Source organism: Mustelus asterias, chromosome 4, assembly GCF_964213995.1.
Source record: "Mustelus asterias chromosome 4, sMusAst1.hap1.1, whole genome shotgun sequence".
Taxonomy (NCBI): Eukaryota; Metazoa; Chordata; class Chondrichthyes; order Carcharhiniformes; family Triakidae; genus Mustelus; species Mustelus asterias.
This window is the reverse complement of record NC_135804.1, coordinates 142442263-142464098: the sequence shown is the minus strand read 5'-3', so window position 1 is coordinate 142464098 and position 21836 is coordinate 142442263. Positions and strand designations below refer to the sequence as shown.

General features: G+C 44.2%; 1 protein-coding gene across 1 annotated transcript in view; it reads right to left on the bottom strand.

Annotated features, from left to right (window-relative positions):
* Positions 1 to 1840: 1840 nt before the first annotated feature.
* The window catches only part of eda2r (ectodysplasin A2 receptor), a 239797-nt gene continuing 219801 nt past the window's right edge, over positions 1841 to 21836 (bottom strand). The window contains exon 11 of the mRNA XM_078211859.1: positions 1841 to 1867. The gene's annotated coding sequence lies outside the window, so the exon portion shown is untranslated. The remainder of the gene's footprint in view (positions 1868 to 21836) is intronic.

The window sequence follows — 21836 nt, the reverse complement described above, 5'->3', positions numbered from 1 at the left end:
TTCATAGAGAAGGAAAGGAGAGAGTGCAGAATATAGTATTACAGTCATAGCTAGGTTGTGGAGAAAGATCAACTTAATATGAAGCAGGCACATTCAAAAGTCTAATGGCAACAGGGAAGAAGCTGTTCTTGAGTCAGTAGGTACGTGTCCTCAGACTTTTGTATCTTTTTCCCAATGGAAGAAGGTGGAAGAGAGAATGTCTGGGGTGTGTGGGGTCCTTAATTAAGGTGGCTGCTTTTCTGAAACAGCGGGAAGTGTAGACGGAGTCAATGGATGGGAGGCTGGTTTGAGTGATGGACTGGGCTTCGTTCACGACCCATGATTTTGCTGTACCTTTCTGACAAGCTCCCATTATCTCTTCCATTATATATTCCTACCATATAGTAACAATTAGGGGCCAGTACACCACAAGTGACTTCTTGTCTCATCATTATTCTTCATCAATCAGGTTCAAACTGCCTGGTTTAAAATTTTCAAACAATGCTTGACTGTTAACTCTCAGTCACCTTTCTCCATGGTAACTGTTATACCAAAGAGAGTCTACTTACCAACCAATCAGGACTCTCTTCCCATACAGCATAATGTTGTTGTTTCTCCGAACGTTGGGATTCTTGCGATTGTCCTGATGAGTGCAAGATGAAAAACTTTGACAAAATGTCTTTTTCAGTAATAACATTTCATTATCTTGAGAATCACCTTTGAGTTACCCTTCAATCTTCTATTTTCTGTAATGATACAGTCCTTTTGAGTCATTCCTGAACATTTTGGTTCTGGTATCACATTGTATTTCATTATTCCTTGGTGAGACAAATTGGGCGAGATGTCAGCTGGGGAGGTAGCAATAAATATACAGATATACAGAGCTCTGGAACAGTGTGACAATACTGGGCCTTTAAGAAAGTATTTTAACATGTTTCTCTGCAGGATGTTTCAAGCAGCCCCTAGCATTTTATTGGTGTAACCAGTAACCAGTATTCTTTGTTGCTGCTGGGGCACTATAATTAACATCATACTGATTTTAATCTGAAGTAATGCAGGGTCCTGTGGTTTTAATGTGTCCCATAGGATTGCACAGTGGAGCTTGATTCAGATTGATTGACAATTTATGGCATGTGACTGAGGACAGCTTTTTTCCACAGGGCTGCCAGAAGCTGGTGGAAGCAGGCAGAGTCTCTCTCACGCCAGAGCTTTCTGAAAGTTCCAAGACTGGGGAGTCTCGGAGAGTTGTCCCAACATTGAAAGGACCAATTCACAACAGGTGTTAAAAGGCTGCAAATCCCTCATCACATGGGCATACTTGTGCCAAGTCTGGAGAAAGGTGTGTGTCTGTGGGGTGCTGTTTAACTTGGAACAACAGGGATAGCTCGCTGTTAAGAATGAACAGCATCATGTTTAAGTTTTGTGATTGTAAAAGTTATGCTCATCCTTTTTGTTATATTTTAACTGCATTCTTAAATAAGCTTTTTTTTAAATAAAAGCTTCCTCGTGGGTCACTTGAATCATAGCTAGAATGAAACACTTTATGCCCACCCTAATGCCAAAATCAAATATGAAACTTAAGATCCAGGCTAACTTCATGAAAAGATTTTGGCGTTTCCGCCCATCTTAACAACAGCCGTGATTAATGAAATGCCAGTGGAACAGGCGCAAGGAACTAAATAAAAGCAAAGTGCTCTGGATGTTAGAAATCTGAAATGAAATCAGAAAATGGTGGAAATACTCAGTGGGCAGGATTTTGCAGCTTCGCTCGAGCGAGACTGGAAATTCCCGAGCCAGGTCATCGGGGATTTCCATTGTCAGCCCCTCGCCCGCTCCGATTCTGTGCGGGGAGAGGTGGTAGTGTTCCGGTCAGCATGTCTGATGGCATCTGTGATAATGGAAACTGAATTAACGTGATTCTTCCTCAAAAGTAAAGGACACTTGAAATGTGATAAGGAAATTTGGCATGTCAGCTTTGACTCTCACCAACGTTTACAGTTGCACCGGAGAAAGCATTCTTTCTGGTTGTATCTGGTTGTAGCTTGGTATGGCTCCTGCTCTGACCAAGACTGCAAGGAACTACAAGAGATCGTGAATGTAGCCCGATCCATCACGCAAACCGGCCTCCCATCCATTGACTCTGTCTACACTTCCTGCTGCCTCGGCAAAGCAGCCAGCATAATTCAGGACCCCATGCACCCCGGACATTCTCTCTTCTACCTTCTTCCGTTGGGAAAAAGATACAAAAGTCTGAGGTCAAGAACAGCTTCTTCCCTGCTGCAGTCAGACTTTTGAATGGACCTACCTTGTATTAAGTTGATCCTTCTCTACAACCTAGCTATGACTGTAAGACCACATTCTGCACTGTCTTGCTTCCTTCTCTATGAACGGTATGCTTTGTTTGTATAGTGCGCAAGAAGCAATATTTTTCACTGTATGTTAATACATGTGACAATAATAAATCAAATCAAAAATCAAATAAGTTTTATGATGTTGAAAAACGGGGAAAGAAAAAAACAAAAGGGTAGGTCTGGGATTGGTTGGAAGGTAGGAAAGATTAAGTGATGAAGGCTTTCATGGTGCAAAAGGCAAAGGGAGTGTAATAGCTGTAGGAAAGAGACAAAGCTTTTGTCCAGTGTGGGAGCTGCAGCTGCCATGATATGAATAGCATTGTTCAAAAACAAAAACATCAAAGACAGAATTCAGACCAACACGTGGCAAAAATCAGAATCACTTAAAATGACTCAAAATGACCGTGTTTTTACAGAAAAGAGATTGAAGGGTAACTCAAAGGTGATCCTCAAGATAACGAAATGTTATTGCTGAAAAAAGACATTTTGTCAAAGTTTTTCATCTTGCACTCATCAGGACAATCGCAAGAATCCCAACGTTCGGAGAAACAGCAACATTATGCTGTATGGGAAGAGAGTCCTGATTGGTTGGCAAGTGGACTCTCTTTGGTAGAACAGTTACCATGGAGAAAGGTGACTGAGAGTTAACAGTCAAGCATTGTTTGAAAATTTTAAACCAGGCAGTTTGAACCTGATTGATGAAGAATAATGACGAGCCAAGAAGTCACTTGTGGTGTACTGGCCCCTAATTGTTACTATATGGTAGGACAGAATATAATGGAAGAGATAATGGGAGCTTGTCAGAAAGGTACAGCGATAATCATGGGTCATGAACGTAACCCAGTCCATCACTCAAATCAGCCTCCCATCCATTGACACTGTCTATACTTTCCGCTGCCTCGGAACAGCAGCCAGCATAATCAAGGACCCCACACACCTCAGATGTACTCTCTTCCACCTTCTTCCATTGGAAAAAAGATACAAAAGCCTGAAGTCATGTACCAACTGACTCAAAAACAGCTTCTTCCCTGTTGCCATCAGACGTTTGAATGGACCTACCTCACATTAAGTTGATCTTTCGCTACACCCCCTTGTGTAGTTCTCCGAACGTTACTGTGACTGTAATACTACATTCTGCTTTGGGCTAACTGTATTGGCCTGCAGTTAAAATTATAGCATCTGATGTTTCAAGTACTCAGATGTCAACGTCTCGTTCCCTCAAATGTGTGATACGAGGTTCACCACAGGGAATGAGGGCGACAATGTCTCCTGGTCTGTCTGGGGTGTGTATCATCCCCTTGGACAATGGCACCTTCTTGGTATGGCCCCAGATCCAAACTTTGTCACCTCTGTTTAGCCTGGGCAGGTTTCTGACCACCTATTATAATGGAAACTTGTCGCTGTCTGTAAACTCTTCTCAGTCCAGAACCTTCCAACAGTCCTTGGCTACCAACCCTGGGATTAATTTCTTTGGCAGGACGGGAAGTTGAGTGTGAAGTGCCTGCAGTGACAGTGCTGCAGGGTACAGAAGAAGAAATGCACAAGGAAATCACAGCCTATGCCCGGGTACCGGGGACCATGATATATTCAAGGGGTCGCAGGGCAGGGAGGGTACTTCCCATTAAAGATGTAGCTCCTTTGATTCAACCCTCCTGCCACACTCAAAATTTGAGGCTGAGTACGAACAGACCCTTAAGTGGCCAATAATTGGAACAAAGGTGAGCTTCCTGTCTGAGGTCTTGCCTGCCCCAATGCAGAATCACTGTATGGTTTGGGTGGGGAGTAACTGGGATGGAATCCCATCTCTTCAATTTCACACTCCCTCCCACCCCCAGCCTCAAAGCATGATGGTGCGAGAGTGTGAAATTCTGGCCTGTTGTCTGACAGTCTCCTCAATGTGTGATGCACTGGTCGGCGGCATTCACCCAGCCACTCTTGTAATAAAACTGCCCCTGATCCAGTTGAGGGGGCATCCGCTGCAATTGTTGTTAGCAGAGATGGGTCATAGTGAGTCAGGGGTGAGAGCAACATATCTTGGATCTGACAGAATACTTGCTCTTGGTATACATCCCAACACCACACTTGGGTCTTTTTAAGTTTTAAGGAGATTTGCCAGGAGGATGCTTCCTGGGATGGAACATTTAAGTTATGACGAGAGGTTGGATAGGCTTGGGTTGTTTTCATTGGAGCAGAGGAGACTGAGGGGTGACCTAATTGAGGTGCACAAGAATATGAGGGGCATGGACAGAGTGGATAAGGAGCAGCTGTTCCTCTTGGTTGAAGGGTCAGTCACAAGGGGACACAAGTTCAAGGTGAGGGGCAGGAAGTTTAGAGAGGCTACTCTTTAATTTGTCTTTTTTTTTCATTTGATGTGGAGTTGCCGGCATTGGACTGGGGTAGGCAGAGTAAGACGTCTCACAACACCAGGTTAAAGTCCAACAGGTTTATTTGGTAGCACGAGGTTTCGGAGTATCGCTCCTTCATCAGGTGAGTGAGACTTGTGTTCACAAACAGGGCATATATAGACACAAACTCAATTACAAGATAATGGTTGGGATGTGAGTCATATCAGGTAGTCAAGTCTTTACAGGTATAGATAATGTGAGTGGAATTAGGGTTAAGCACAGGTTAAAGAGGTATGAATTGTCTCAAGCCAGGGCAGATTTTGCAAGCCCAGGCAAGTCGTGGGGGGTTACAGATAGTGTGACATTTTTCGTTTGGACAGTAAGAAGTTTCACAACACCAGGTTAAAGTCCAATAGGTTTATTTGGCAGCACAAGCTTTCGGAGCACTGCTCCTTCCTCAGGTGACTGACCTAATTAATAATTAAACCTATTGGACTTTAACCTGGTGTTCTGAGACTTCTTACTGTGCTTACCCAAGTCCAACGCCAGCATCTCCACATCATTTTTCGTTTGCACAGGGCAGACTCTGGATCCAGGTTGCAGCGTTGTCCAAGGCTCACTTGTTAAAACACTCAACCTAGCAGTGCTGCCTTCAGTGGCTCTCAAGCATCTTGAGATGTCCTGTGGTGAAAGGGGATGCCAACATTGTACTTCCTTCTTTCTTTGTTTCTCTAATTCATTTAAATTCATTGAAATGAAAGGTTTGAAAATCACCAGACTCTAGATAGGGTGCGCAATGCTCCTTACCTGACTTTCTGTTCTGCCGAGGTGATTATTTACACCCAGGTGGGGAAGACTGGAATATAAAGTTTATTTATTAGTCACAAGTAGGCTTACATTCACACTCTAAAGAAGTTACTGTGAAAATCCCTTAGTCGCCACACTCCGGCACCTGTTCAGGGACACTGAGGGAGAATTTAGCATGGCCAATCCACCTAACCTGCACATCTTTGGATTGTGGGAGGAAACCAGAGCACCCGGAGGAAACCCACGCAGACACGTGGAGAACGTGCAAACTCCACACAGACAGTGACCCAAGCCTGGCACTGTGAGGCAGCAGCGCTAACCACTGTGCCACCGTGCTGCCCCCTATGGTCCCTAATGTTCCCTATATGGTCCCTAATGTTTCCTAAACATTTCTAATTCCAATCTCTACTCAAGGCTTCCTAATCCAAGCTGTATATTCTGTATGGTATGGTCTGTAGGTAAAGAGGAGAGAGATCTGACATGACTTGGTGTGAAATGATGGCACAGTGATTAGCATTGCTGCCTTGCAGCGCTAAGGATCAAGGTTCAAATCCAGCCTTGGATAACTCACTGTGTGGAGTTTGCACAGTCTCCTCTGTGTCTGCGTGGGTTTCCTGCGGGTGCTCCAATTTCTTCCCACACTCCAAAGATGTGTGGGTTATGTGGATTGGCCATGCTAAATTGCCCCTTAGTGTCCCAAGATCTGTAGGTTCGCGAGAATAGTCGGGTAAATACATGGGGTTACGGGTTTGGGCCTGCCTGGGTGGGATGCCCAGTCAGAGAGTCGGTACAGGCTCGATGGACCAAATGGCCTCTTTCTGCACTGTTGGGATTCTATCAGAGAGACAGATAGGGTGACTGAAATCGTGCTCATTGCTACTTCATTAGCTGCATCACCTGGCAGAGGAATACACTAACATGAGGACATCTGTGACCCATGGAGACATCTGTGAGTGAGATCAATCACCCTGACTCATGCCAACTGCTGGGATGGTGGAAGTACTGACATTGTTCATGTCTCTTTGGGCCTGAAATCTACATGGGAGCTGTGCAAAAATGTCTGCACCAAAGAGACAGTTCACTTCTTTGAATCGACAAACTGGACTCGTGAAATAAGTAATTGATGGAATAGCAATTTCACTCAATGTTCCCGGAAAGCTTAATAAATGCAAACATCAACTGTGGAAATAACCTGCAATGCCTTAGCAATGGAAAAAGCATTAAATATTCTGTGTAACATATTCATAGTTGGGCATTGTACCAGCTGAATATTAATAGATAACTAGCAAATCTGTCTCTTTGAACCAACTGCTTCACCTGCTTCACAAACAAAATCCCTGCAACTCACCCTTCACCTCAGCAGAAGGCACTATTTTTGGGTTGAGGTACGGGTTGTGTAGGTGCCAGGTACCTTCTGCTACCTTTAATGTTTATTTATTAGTGTCACAAGTAGACTTACATTAACACTGGAATGAAGTTGCTGTGAAAATCCCCTAGTCGCCACACTCCGACGCCTGTTCAGGTACACTGAGGGAGAATTTAGCATGACCAATGCACCCAACCAGCACGTCTTTCGAACCGTGGGAGGAAACCGAAGCACCCGGAGGAAACCCACCCAGGCACGGGGAGAACGTGCAAACTCCACACAGTGAACCAAGCTGGGAATCGAACCCGGGTCCACGGCGCTGTGAGGCAGCAGTGCTAATCACTGTGCTAACCGTGCCGCCCTTAACTTGCCTAAGCGTCCTGTTGTTACGTAATTTCAACATGGCTTTCCAATAAGTGCAGGTGTGGGAAAGTGGTACATTTGAAATGAAGTATGATAATGGGAGGACAATACTTTTCTTTACACTTTTCCCCATTCTTAGCACTGAGTGGTTAGCACTGCTGCCTCACAGCGCCAGGGACTCGGGTTCGATTCCCGGTTTGGGTCACTGTCTGTGTGGAGTTTGCACGTTCTCCCCATGTCTGCGTGGGTTTCCTCCAGGTGCCCCAGTTTCCTCCCACAGTCCAAAAGACATGCAGGTTAGGTACATTGGCCATGCTGAATTCTCCCTCAGTGTACCCGAACAGGTGCCGGAGTGTGGCAACTGGAGGATTTTCACAGTAATTTCATTGCCGTGTTAATGTAAGCCTACATGTGACACTAATAAATAAGTGTAAACATTAAACTTTAAGCCTGTTCCCTCCAGTACAGGAGTAACATGGACACATTAAAAAAAGAAGTCTTGTATTTTTATAATGCCTTTCATATTCTCAGGACGTCCCAAAGCCCTTTGCCACCAATGAAGTATTTTTGAAGTGTTGAAACAATACTGGAGAGACACTTCTTCAAATAGTGCCAGGATCTTTTGCTACTATCTGAAAGATCCTCGGCTTAATATCTTTCCCAATAAGCGTCCATATGCACACTGCAGATAAACAAAGGCTAATTTCCTCTCTACAACAAATTAAGGAAAAAAAGCAATCTGAAGTTAGTATGATATACCATTTCCCACATCAGTAATCCTGACTAATTATTCTTGGCCAATCACAATTCTGTGAATCAAAGCCTCAAGTGCTGAATTTAATTAATGGATGAGATAATTTCTAAGTTCCTGAATAATATCTGATTCCAATTTTAAAATGGGAGACAGTGGCAGTGCGTATAGCAATGAGGCCCAGAAGTGCAGCTATGGTCTAGGCTCAGTACAGTTTGGTTCTGGTCTCCTGATTTGAGTGTACCTTGTGGTGCCGGTTCAATGGCTAAGTCAACATCTGTTGTTTAGTATGTTGTGTTCCTAAGCCTGCAGATGAAAGGAAAAGATTTAATTTTAATTTAGAAGTGAATTATTCAAGAGTACACTCCCAGTATGGAACATGTCTCTGTGCGTGGATCAGATATTTGTATGTGGAAGAACACCACTAATGTGGCTGTCTGACCTCTCTCTAATTCTCCAACTCTCAATCTCATTGAGGAAGACTCTACACCAGGCAGGCAACCTCAGAAAATTTACCTTTTTATTTAAATGCTTACGCATGTCAGCATCTGAAATGTTTTCATGAAAATACATTCACAGTGCTTATCATTCCATTGCTCAGTGATCATCAGATATTCACAGAGGAAGCCGAGTATATTTGGAATTTGAATATACGTCCTGGGTTTGACACCAGTCCCACTGTCGCTGTGCTTTTAGGATCGTGACAGTAGAGGTTATAGCCACCAGACCAACCGTCGTAATGTTAACCAATCTCCTCAAATATGCAAACCCATTTCTGCATCCCTTGCCTGATGGAGCATAACTCATAGAAACACAGAAACATAGAAGATAGGAGCAGGAGGAGGCCATTTGGCCCTTCGAGCCTGCTCCGCCATTCATAACGATCATGGCTGATCGTCCAACTCAAAAGTGTAATCCTGCTTTCTCCCCATAAACTTTGGTCCCATTCGCCCCTAGTGCTATATCTAGCCACCTCTTGCATAAATTCAATGTTTTGGCAACTCCTCCAAGAATGAACAAGAATAAAATAAAGAGAGGGATTGATGTAAGGACATTTATGGAAGAACTCACGCAGCCTCATTCGCCTCATGAATTCCTCTGTGTCCGCTGTGAGACTGATGGAGTCTACTTTGGTGGTGGGGCAGAAATTGAGCCCTCGGCTGAGACAGTACAGTAGAGGTGAGTCACCTGACTCAAGGGACAATTGGAAATTGAGAGTGAGTGATCATCCAGAGAGAGTCCTCTCTCAGGCAGTGTTATTCTGGAAGCCATGTTGTAAGCATGTTGCTACAGAGCAGCCAAAGGTTGGAAACTCCTGCACCTAACTTTCTCTTCTCAATAAATATCTTTTGTTCCAATAAAGCCTGAAATCTTTTGACCATGCCGTAACAGCCACAACAAAGCAGAGAGAGTTACTTGCAACAAACAGTTACTCAACCCTGACAAAAAATTGGACAACTGTCATGTCTCCATTCCTTACTTTGAAGTTAGGAGGGAGAAAGGAAGGAAATAGCAACTTAGGGAGAAAGCTTTAGACATCTTAAGGGTAGGTAATGGCCTAGTGGTATTGTCGCTTGACTATTAATCCAGAAACTCAGCTATTGTTCTGGGTTCGAATTCTGCCCATGGCAGGTGGTGGAATTTGAATTCAATTAAAAATATCTGGAACTAAGAATCTACTGATGACCATGAAACCATTGTCAATTGTCGGAAAAACCCCATCTGGTTCACTAATGTCCTTTAGAGAAGGAAATCTGCCGCCCTTACCTGGTCTGGCCTACATGTGACTCCAGAGCCACAGCAATGTGGTTGACTCTCAACTGCCCTCTGGGAACCAGGTGTGGGCAATAAATGCTGGCGCAGCCAGCGACGCCCATGTACCATAGATGAATTTTAAAAATCTTGAATCGCTGTTACAAAATAATTAACAGAGTTGAAAGACAGCCCGAGTTCACAAATGCCATCAGGACTTAAGGGTTGTATTGCAACTTAACACTTGCTCAGAACAAGTGAACTAAGTAGCAGATTTGTTTTTGTTTTAATTGTTGCCTTCCTTTCCCCTTAGAATGCAATCCTTCATCATCCTGTTCATTGTCTGACAGGAGTAAAGCGAGGTTATGATTATCAGCAGGAACCTTGGCTCAGTGGAGACATTATGGTACTGCACGTCGCTTCATGTTAATTTTGATTGATTCTTTTTTGGCCAACCACATAGGTTCTCACACATCGCAACAAGTTTGCATGCCTCATTTCACAGAGCAAGTATTCCACCTGCTACATCCCTGGAATCAAATCAAGCAGTAAACAGTTTACATGTGGATAATTACCTATCCAGGCACAAGTTACAAAGCGTTATCTAATCAATCGGTTCATATAGTTTTATAGAGAACAGGTATCTGGACATTAGTTTCGGGCTGGAATCCATATGATCATCAGAAATAGGAGCATGAGCAGACTATGTGACCCATCGAGACTGTTCCACCATTTAATAAGACAATGGCTCATCTGATTGGAGCCTTAACTCCACCTTTCTGCGTGCCCCCCCCCCGCGTCCCCCTGCCCCCCCCCCCCCGCCCCGCCCCATAACCCCTGACTCCCATGTCGATCAATAATCAGTCTAGCTCAGCCTTGAATATATTCAATGACCCAGCCTCTGCTGCTCTCCAGGGAAGAGGACAACCCTCTGAGAAAAGAAATTCTCACTCATCTCCACCCTAAATGGGTGGCTCCTTATTTCTGAACTGTGCATCCTGGTTCTAGATTCCCCAGTGAAATGAAACATCCTTCCAGGATCTGGCAACCCCCCCCACCTTGAGAATCTTATATGTTTCAAAAAGGTCACCTAAACTCCAAGGAGCTCAGACCCAACCTGCTCAAACTTCCTTCACAAGACAATCCCATCATCCCAGCAGCCAGCCCAGCAATCCAATCAACAATAAATGCCTGATAAACGCTCTGAATTCTAGTTGAGCTTGTGACGATACTGTGCCTTTAAGAAATGTTTAATCATGTTTCTCTGAAGACTTTTCAAGCAGGTCCAAGCATTTTATTGGCACAGTAATGTCTGTACCCAGTGTCCTGTATTGTTACTGAGGCAGTATAAATGACATCATGTTGATTTTTAATCTGGCCTAATGCAGTGTCCTGGGGTTTTAGGGTTCTTTGAGGATGGCTGAGTGGAGCTTGATGTGGGGATGATTGACAGGTCAGGTGATGCCTGGTAGCATGGAGTGGAGAGCAGCAACCGTGTTCTATCCCTCTGTCTGGAACTGGAAATTCTGCTGTGTGTGTGTTGCTGGTGGAGGCTGGTGGAGGCAGGCAGTGTCTCTGTCTCTCTCTCTCTCTCGCACTTCAGAGGTGTTTTGGAGGGTTCCAGCACTGGGAAAACTCAGACATTTAAGCTAGCATTCCAAGGACCAATTCACAGCAGGTGTTCTGAAGCTGAGAACCCAACATCACGTGAGCACACTTGCTTTTTGTGTCAAGCCTTGAAAGGGATGTATATTTGCAGGATGTTGTCTGACTTGGAACATTACAGATAGCTAGCTGTTAAGGATTATTCTGCATCATGTTTGAATCTTGCAATTGTAAAAACTATTCTAATTCTTTTTATTATATTTTAACTGTGTTTTTAAATAAACTTTGTTTGATAAAAGTTAGTGGGTCACTTGAATGATATCTTATGCTCACCCGTGCCAAATTCAAATATAAAACTTATGGTTTAAGTAAACTTCATAAAGCACCTTGCAGTTTCTGACCTGGGTCTTAACAACTGGGGGCTTTTCTCATAGAATAGAATGGAATCCTTACAGTGCAGAAAGAGGTCTTTTGACCCATCAAGTCTGTACTGACACAATCTCAACCAAGCCCTATTCCTGTAACTCCACGTATTTACTTTAGTCCTCCTGACACTGAGGGGCAATTTAGCATGGCCAATCAACCTAACCCGCACATCCTTGGGCTGTGGGAGGAAACCAGAACACCCGGAGCAAACCCACGCAGACACAGGGAGAACATGCAAACGCCATACAGACAGTGACCCAAGCCGGGAATTGAACCCAGGTCCCTGGTGCTGTGAGGCAGCAGCGCTGACCACTGTGCCACCGTGCTGCCCATGTGCTATCCATGTAGCTTTCAACCGCGTGCGTACACCGTAAAGACACCAGCTGCTGTTTAAACACAGAAATCCAGAGCTCCAGCTATCGACAATTCCCACACATGTGCTTGGCCAGTGAATGAGAAGCATTCTAGAGTTGCCACATGGAAGAAGTTATGCATTCCTGGGGACTGTGATCTCCTTGCTATGCTGTTATTTATTAGATTATTAACAGAATTATCGAAAGAAACTTAAATAGACAGACTCACCAACCATTCATCAATCAGCTTTATCCTTCCCCAACAAAGCAGGAAATGCTGGAAAATCTGAGGGAAGACCTGATAGAAGTCTATAAAATAATGAGAAGCATAGACAGGGTTGACAGTCAGAATCTTTTTCCCAGAGTTGAAATGTCTAATACTAGGGGACTTGCACTTGAGGTGAGAGGGGGAAACGAGGTGTGAAGGGGCAAGGTTTTTACACAGAGAGTGGTGGGTGTCTGGAACGCGCTGCCAGGGGTGGTGGTGCAGGCAGATACAGTAGGGGCGTTTAAGGGACTTTCAGATAAGCACATGAATATGCAAGGAATCGAGGGATATGGGCCAAAGGTAGGCAGAAGGGGTTAGTTTAATTTGGCATCATGTTCGGCACAACATTGTGGGCTAAAGGGTATGTTCCTGTGCTGTATTATTCTGCGTTCAATGTTTTATGTTCTCTACGTTCTATCTCAGCAAGTCTGACAGCATCTGTGGAGAGAGAATAGAGCCAACGTTTCAAATCCAGAAGACCCTTCAGAGCCACCCCATTAGGGCCATCGGTTACATGTCTCAGGTTGTCCTTTAACACTGGCTTACCATTGTGCTGCCATTTTGCGATGACTTCAGCCAGGCTAATGAGGTTGGCTTGCTAGAGTATGAACTACCTAATGAGTCCTAATTGATGGTTAAATCAGGGAGCCTCATGCTCCCTATTTAAAGCAGGTATGTCAGACTCCCAGCCTGCATTCAGCAGGGAGCAACTGGAGAGCTGGCTGTGTACAGATGTATGGTGTAAATAAAGTAACTTGGTGACGGGACTTTCACCTCCATGGAGTTATTACACATTTATACATTTTTATCTCTTAATGGGCCACTATCATTGCCCTTCTCAACCTCCATCACCACCATTTACATTCTCTTTGTCTTTTTTTCCCTGTCATCTTTGTCAATTACCCCTCCCCCTCAGCCTTATAATATAAACCTTGTCCTATTTTCTTTGTAATCAGCTCTGACGAAGGATATTCCAGTGTCTAAATGTTGCCTCTATTCTCTCTCCATAGATGCTGTCAGACCTGTTGAGATTTTCCAGCATTTTCTGTTTTTGTTTCAGATTCCAGCATCTGCAGTAATTTGATTTTTATCTCCATCCTATCTGCTGACTTCCCTTGAATTTATACAAAACTAATTTCAATGTTTTACTGATTTGTAGTTGTATTAATTAGTTTAACTAGTTAAGCTATAAATCTAATATCACACTTTATAATTTCCTGGTGCTACTTTAGACCACTTCCCAATTTTGAAGGGGGAGACCAAATATTCAATGACCAATCACTTATGCTGTCCTGTGAAGTTACGCCTTGAGTTTTGTTTTGTTCATTTGTTCTCACAGTGCTCTCTCATTCTCTCCCTCATTCTATCACTCTCAATCTATCGCTTTCTCTCCTCACTTCTCCTTTATCCCTCCTGTGGTCGAGGACCTTTTTGCTGTTTGCCCAGTTGTATGTTCCTCTCCTTCTCTCTCTCCGCCACTCCGTTATTGCTGCTATGCTCTTGGTTCTGGGTCAGAAACATCCCACTCAAGAGCTTGAGGGTAAAAGCAAAGGCTGATGCTCCTGTGCACTGCTGAGGGAGTGCTGCATTTTCAGAGATGCCGTCTTTTGGATGAGATGTTGAACTGGCACCTCAACTGTTCTTGCAAAAAGGGCAGGCGATGGAATTGTGGTGTGATCGTAAGACTATTAATCCAGAAACTCAGCTAATGTTCTGGGGACCCAGGTTCGAATCCTGCCACGGCAGATGGTGGAATTTGAATTCAAGTTAAAAAAAATCTGGAATTAAGAATCTACTGATGACCATGAAACTATTGTCAATTGTCAGGAAAAAAAAACATTTGGTTCACTAATGTCCTTTAGGGAAGGAAATCTACCTCCTTACATGACCTGGCTTACATGTGACTCCAGAGCCACAGCAATGTGGTTGACTTTCAACTGCCCTCTGAACAATGACAACTAGGGATGGGCAATAAATGTTTATCAGCCAGCAACGCCCATGACCCACAAATGAATAAAAGGCAAGTGAATGCAAAATATCCCTTGCCACAATTTCAAAAAGAACAGGGGAGTTAACCCTGGTGTCCCATTTATCCCTCAATCAATATCACAAAAATAAGCATTATCTGTTTGTGGGACCTTGCTATATGCAAATCAACTACTGCATTTCCTATATTGCAAGAGAGGGTATCACCCAGGAACTTTAGTTTCCCTCATATAGACTGGAAATCGCTGAGGGCTGGGGGTCCGGACGGGGAGGAATTTGTAAAATGTGTCCAGGAAGGTTCTTTGGAACAATATGTTGATAATCCAACTAGAGAGGGGGTTATACTGGACCTAGTACTGGGGAATGAGCCCGGTCAGGTCATCAAAGTTTCAGTGGGGGAACATGTGGCGAACAGTGACCACAATTCTGTAAACTTTTGGATTGTCATGGAAAAGGATGAGTGTTGTCCTATGGGTAAGGTGCTGAATTGGGGGAAGGCTAACTACAGCCGGATTAGGCAGGATTTGGTGGCTGTTGATTGGGAGAGGCTGTTCAAGGGTAAATCCACATCTGGCATGTGGGAGTCTTTTAAGGAGCAGTTGATAGGACTGCAGGACAGGCATGTGCCTGTAAAAAGGAAGGACAGGAAAGATAAGATTCGAGAGCCATGGATAACCAGAGAAATTGTGGGTCTAATCAAAAAGAAAAAGAGGCATACATGTGGTCCAGGCAGCTAACAACAGATAAAGCACTGGAGGAATACAGAGAAAGTAGAAAAGAACTCAACCAGGGAGTTAGAAGGGCAAAAAGGGGTCACGAAATGTCCTTGCCAGACAGGATTAAGAAGAATCCCAAGGCATTTTATATATACGTTAGGAACAAGAGGGTTGTCAGAGAGAGAGTCGGACCTCTCAAGAACAAAGGAGGGGAATTATGCTTAGAACCCAAGGAAGTAGGTGAGATCCTAAATGAATACTTTGCATCAGTATTCACAAGGGAGAGGGACACGTTGATTGGTAGTGTCTCAGAGGGATGTGTAAACCCGTTAGAACAAATCGCAATTACAAGGGAGGAAGTGTTAGGTGTTTTAGGAAGCATTAAGGTAGACAAATCCCCAGGGCCTGATGGCATCTGCCCTAGGTAACTGAGAGAGACAAGAGTTGGGCCTCTAACAGAAATCTTTCTTTCTTCATTGGACACAGGTGAGGTCTCAGAGGATTGGACAATAGCAAATGTGGTCTCGTTATTTAAGAAGGGTAGCAGGGATAACCCGGGTAATTATAGGCCAGTGAGCTTGATGTCCGTGGTAGGGAAATTGTTGGAGAAGATTCTTAGAGATAGGATCTATACACATTTAGAAATGAATAGTCTCATTAGCGATAGACAACATGGTTTTGTACGAGGGTGTCATGCCTCACAAATTTGGTTGGGTTTTTTGAGGAGGTGACAAAAATGATCGATGCGGGAAGGGCCGTGGATGTCATCTACATGGATTTTAGTAAAGCATTTGACAAGGTCCCTCATGGCAGGCTGGTGCAAAAGGTTCAATCTCATGGGATCAAAGGTGAACTAGCTAGATGGGTACAGAACTGGCTTGGCCATAGAAGACAGAGGGTAGCAGTGGAAGGGTCTTTTTCTGATTGGAGGTCTGTGACTAATGGTGTTCCGCAGGGCTCTGTACTGTTTGTGATATATATAAATGATTTGGAAGAAGATGAAGCTAGTCTGATTAGTACGTTTGGGGATGACACAAAGATTGCTGGAGTTGCGGATAGTGATGAACATTGTCAGAGAATACAGCAGGATATAGATAGGCTGGAAAATTGGGCGGAGAAATGGCAGATGGAAATTAATCCAGATAAATGCGAAGTTATGCATTTTGGTAGATCTAATGCAGGGGAGAGCTATACAATAAGTGGCAGAACCATCAGGAGTATAGACACACAGAGGGATCTGGGTGTGCAAGTACACAGATCCTTAAAGGTGGCAGCACAGGTGGAAAAGGTGGTGAAGAAGGCATATGGCATGCTTGCCTTTATTGGACGGGGCATAGAATATAACAGTTGGCATATGATGTTGCAGTTATATAGAATGTTGGTTAGGCCATATTTGGAATACTGCGTCCAGTTCTGGTCGCCACACTACCAGAAGGACGTGGAGGCTTTGGAGAGAGTGCAGAAAAGGTTTACCAGGATGTTGCCTGGTATGGAGGGTATAAGCTATGAGGTGAGATTGAGTAAACTAGGGTTGTTCTCCCTGGAAAGATGGAGGATGAGGGGCGACCTAATAGAAGTTTATAAAATTATGAAGGGCATAGATAGGGTGAATAGTTGGAAGCTTTTTCCCAGGTCGGAAATGACAAACACAAAGGGTCACAAGTTCAAGTTAAGGGGGGCAAGGTTCAATACAGATATGCAGGGGACGTATTTTACACAGAGGGTGGTGGGGGGCCTGGAATGCACTACCAAGCAAGGTGGTTGAGGCAGACACGCTAGGATCATTTAAGACTTATCTAGATAGCCACATGAACAGGTTGGGAATAGAGGGATACAATGGATGGTCTAGTTAGGAACACATGATCGGTGCAGGCTTGGAGGGCCGAAGGGCCTGTTCCTATGCTGTATTCTTCTTTGTTCTTTGAACTGGGAGAGAGCGGGAAAGGGGATAATCATGAGTTTGGGATGGAGTTGGGAATGGTAGGATAATTGCTTGAGAGGCAGATTGGAGGGAAACATGCCTGTTTCTCCTGGCCCACAAGCAGTGCTTTAAACAGCTCCTGGTGGCTGGATCCTACTGCTCAAAGCTCCCATTAGGAGCCGAGTTTGCAGGACCTGGAAAGCCCATGCTGGAAATGGTTAATTTCAAATTGCTGCTGTCAAAAAAAGCAGGAATGTTACCTCAATTAAATGTTCTAATTACAGATCTGCCTCTCCAGAGCAGGTTACTGTGATGTCCCAACATCCACCATGGCTAAATTGGGAACAGGCACACAGGTGACATTGGGAAATGTGACAACTTAGCCACCTTCTGCTCCTCCAACGCTTTCCTGTCCATTGTAGCAGGAGGGTAAATGTTCCTCCAATTTCAGGTCAATTACTTTTCTTCAGAATTGGATTTACTCGAGATTTCCAGCACCTATGGCAAGTTTAGAGCAAGGCTTAATTCTTCTCTCCTCAGAGTCATAATTGATTTTAAGTGAGGGGGTTTTAGCGGAACTTTATTTTGCGTTTAACCCATTTGATACCAGACCGACCTCAATTGGCCAGCATGGTGGGAGTTCGCCTTGAATCTTACCCTTGATGTGTTTGTCTTGGGAGCCCTCATTGGAATGTAACAGAAGCTTTATTCTGCCTCTCTCTCTAGCCGTGCCTGAATGCTCAACAATACCACTTACCCAACGGTGAAATAATATCGCAAACACGACTGTACGTTCATAGAAATCAGCAAGAAAATATTGAAACAGGCATCAGCGCTGCTTTGAGTTGAGGAAAATCGAGGGGGGAGGATCCGAATCTCCAGGGAGATATTCCAGAATCAGTACACAGCATAAAAATAAATTGTGGATCACAAAGATATCCAGGCAATAAAACTGTACAATATTTATAGCTGCTTCAATAATCCTTTTAATCCGTCCAGTACTGAATGTCCTTAAAAACTTTAAAAGATACACATGCTTTGAGTCAGGAACATGTGTGGAAGTGGTTTTGTAATAATAATAATGCACCTTTATTGCAAGCTTATAAAAATGAAGGTTAAAGTTCAAATTCCAAGGTAGATATTGAGTATGCACAGACATGTAAAAAAGAACACATGAAGTGTGATCATCGTTAAAGACACAGAACATTCATCCAGAGGAACCTATAAAAACAACTGATTTCCCTCCGAAAAGCCCTCCACTACTGAAAGCCTGTTACTCAATAAAAACAATGGAAAATATTATCAGGCAGTTTCTCTGACGGGTGGCCAGGTCTGTAACGCCAGTTTGATGACCAGACAGCAAGGTGAAAATCTAACCGCACCACAGGCAGCTGGTAGAATCTGAATTCAATTAATAAACAGTAGCACAGTGGTTATCATTGCTGCCTCACAGCGCCAGGGACCCGGGTTCAATTCCTGGCTTGGGTCGCTGTCTGTGTGGAGTTTGCACGTTCTCCCCGTGTCTGCGTGGGTTTCCTCCGGGTGCTCTGCTTCCCTCCCACAGTCTGAAAGACGTGCTGGTTAGGTGAATTGGCCGTGCTAAATTCTCCCTCAGTGTACCCGAACAGGTGCTGGAGTGTGGTAACTGGGGGATTTTCACAGTAACTTCATTGCAGTGTTAATGTAAGCCGACTTGTGACACTAATAAATAAACTTTGAACTTAAATCTGGAATATAAAGCTAGTCTTAGTAATGGTAACCATGAAACAATCATCGATTGCCATAAAGACCCTTCGGGTGGAATTTTCCCATCCTGCCCGCCACAGAAGTTGTCGTGGGTGGGACACGGACCATGCAAAGGTCGGTTGACCTTGGGTGGGATTTTCCGACCTTGGAGCGACCGCGGCCACAAGATCCCACCCATCCGGTTTACTAATGTCCTTTAGGGAAGGAAATCTGTCGACCTTACCCAGTCTGGCCTTCATGTGACTCCAGAGCCACAGTAATGGGGTTGACTCTCAACTGCCCTCTGAAATGGCCTAGCAAAGCACTCAAAAAAGTGCTGGAAAAAAAAGCCAAACTCCATTATCATGTTCTGGTCATTTAAAATGCTGACAATGGAAATATTCTTTGTTGCAGATTTTTATTGATTTTTCAGTCACTTCTGAAAAGCTAACAGCTTTGTGATCACAACTGTCAGATATATTTTGGAACTGGATTCTGCTTTTTACATGGTTTACAACCCACACAGTAAATGAGAGCACCTGATACACAACTCCTCATTCCAAACTACTGCCATTTGCAACTAATAACCGCTTAAAATTTATGAAAGGCATTAATGGTTTGTCTGAACAATGTCCATAATATCTTGAATGCATCTTAGAGTTTTATGATGATCAGTAATGAGAGAAAGATTTTTTTATCTTTTTCCTCCTCCAGTCTATGAAAACATCTTATTTGTCAAATGGTTGTGAGGGCCGGGCATTTTCCCATGTCTGACCATCACCAGCCACCCCACCCCCCCCACCACCACCCCCCTCCCACCCCCCCCCCCCCCCCACCCACACCTCCCCCCCCACCCACACCTCCCCCCCCCACACACACCTCCCCCCCCACACACACCTCCCCCCCCTACCCACACCTCCCCACCTCCCACCCACACCTCCCCCCCACCCACGCCTCCCCCCCCACCCACACCTCCCCCCCCACCAACACCTCTCCCCCCACCCACACCTCCCCACCTCCAAGCCCCCAATTTCTCATTCTTCACAGGTTAAATTAAACTCTTCAACAATTGCGAGCGTCATTGGTAAACATTATCCTGGATGGGATTTTCCAGCCACATCCACCCCAAAACCAGAAACTCCTACCCGAGGTCAACGGAAATATGCATGGTCCGCCCCCTCCCGCTACGATTCTGATGGCTGGCGGGACAGGAAAACTACCCAGAAGCCAGAACACCTGGAAGAAACCCATGCAGGCACAGGGAGAACGTGAAAACTCCACACAGACAGTGATCCAAGCCAGGAATCGAACCCGGGTCCCTAGCACTGTGAGGTAGCAGTGCTAACCACTGTGCCACCATGCCGGCCAGGTTCAAGCCATTAAATGGGAATTGGATAACCATTTGAAGGGAAAGGAATCGCAGGACTACTGGGAAAGGGTGGGAGAGAGGGATTGGCTAAACTGCTCTTGAAGAGACTAAATGGGCAGAAAGGCCTCCTTCTGTGCTGTTACATTCTATGATTCAAACGATACAGACAGATTTCCCAGCTAGAGTCACTGAGGAATGACCAGGAGAAGATGCCACAGCATTTTGTTCCTTCAAGGCCACCTTCACCAGCTGAGAGTAGATAAGTCAATGAATATAGACTAGTATTAAACCTGGAACTGTGTCCATATAGACCATATAGACCAGTATCAAACCTGGAACTGTGTCCATATAGACCATATAGACCAGTATCAAACCTGGAACTGTGTCCATATAGACCATATAGACCAGTATCAAACCTGGAACTGTGTCCATATGGACCATATAGACCAGTATCAAACATGGAACTGTGTCCATATAGACCATATAGACCAGTATCAAACCTGGAACTGTGTCCATATGGACCATATAGACCAGTATCAAACCTGGAACTGTGTCCATATAAACCATATAGACCAGTATCAAACCTGGAACTGTGTCCATATAGACCATATAGACCAGTATTAAACCTGGAACTGTGTCCATATAGGCCATATAGACCAGTATTAAACCTGGAACTGTGTCCATATGGACCATATAGACCAGTATCAAACCTGGAACTGTGTCCATATAGACCATATAGACCAGTATCAAACCTGGAACTGTGTCCATATGGACCATATAGACCAGTATTAAACCTGGAACTGTGTCCATATAGGCCATATAGACCAGTATTAAACCTGGAACTGTGTCCATATGGACCATATAGACCAGTATCAAACCTGGAACTGTGTCCATATAGACCATATAGACCAGTATCAAACCTGGAACTGTGTCCATATAGACCATATAGACCAGTGTCAAACCTGGAACTGTGTGGAACTGAGACATCTGTTCAAGATGTCTCAGTTCCACTCTCGACAGAGAATTAACCAAGTGGGTCATTGGGGAAGTCTCTCACACGTGTGTTTGCGAAACATTTCTTAGTTGTAATAAACTCTATATCAATTGTACCTGACGGAATAAAACCATAAAGTGGAGTTGGGTTTTTGTGAATCATTCGGCAAAAACAGATATTCCAAAGCACATTGAAGACAGCCACATGGGCAGATCACTACTCATTCTGCCGTGTTACTCAACGAACATTTGCAGCCCTCTATTCTATAATTTATCACCTTGGAGACAGTCTGTCACCCATTCGGCAATCTCTGCTGTTGTTGACAGTTATTTTCCATTTCATGGAATTTGATCTCTACTTATTCCTTTTCTGTGCTACAAATCCTATCTTTCCTGAGGAAAAAGGAGGATTTAATTCTCACAGCTCCGCCATCACAACTCTTTAGTGTCTGGCCTTGATTTGATTTGATTTGATTTGATTTAATTTGATTTAATTTGATTTGATTTCATTTATTATTGTCACAGGGACTGGGATGCAGTGAAAGGTATTGGGGGGGCGATTCTCTCATCGCGACCCGCAAATTTTCTGGCAGGTCGAGTCGGGAGATGCGCGTGTCAGCCATTTTGTGGGATTCACGCATGCAATTCCGACCCATGCGCATCTCCCAGAGCCAGAGGACGGGCACAGTCGGGACTGCGCTAGAAACCAGCAGGAAGAGGGGTAAGTGATTTTAATCTGTTTTAAATATATTTTTAATCT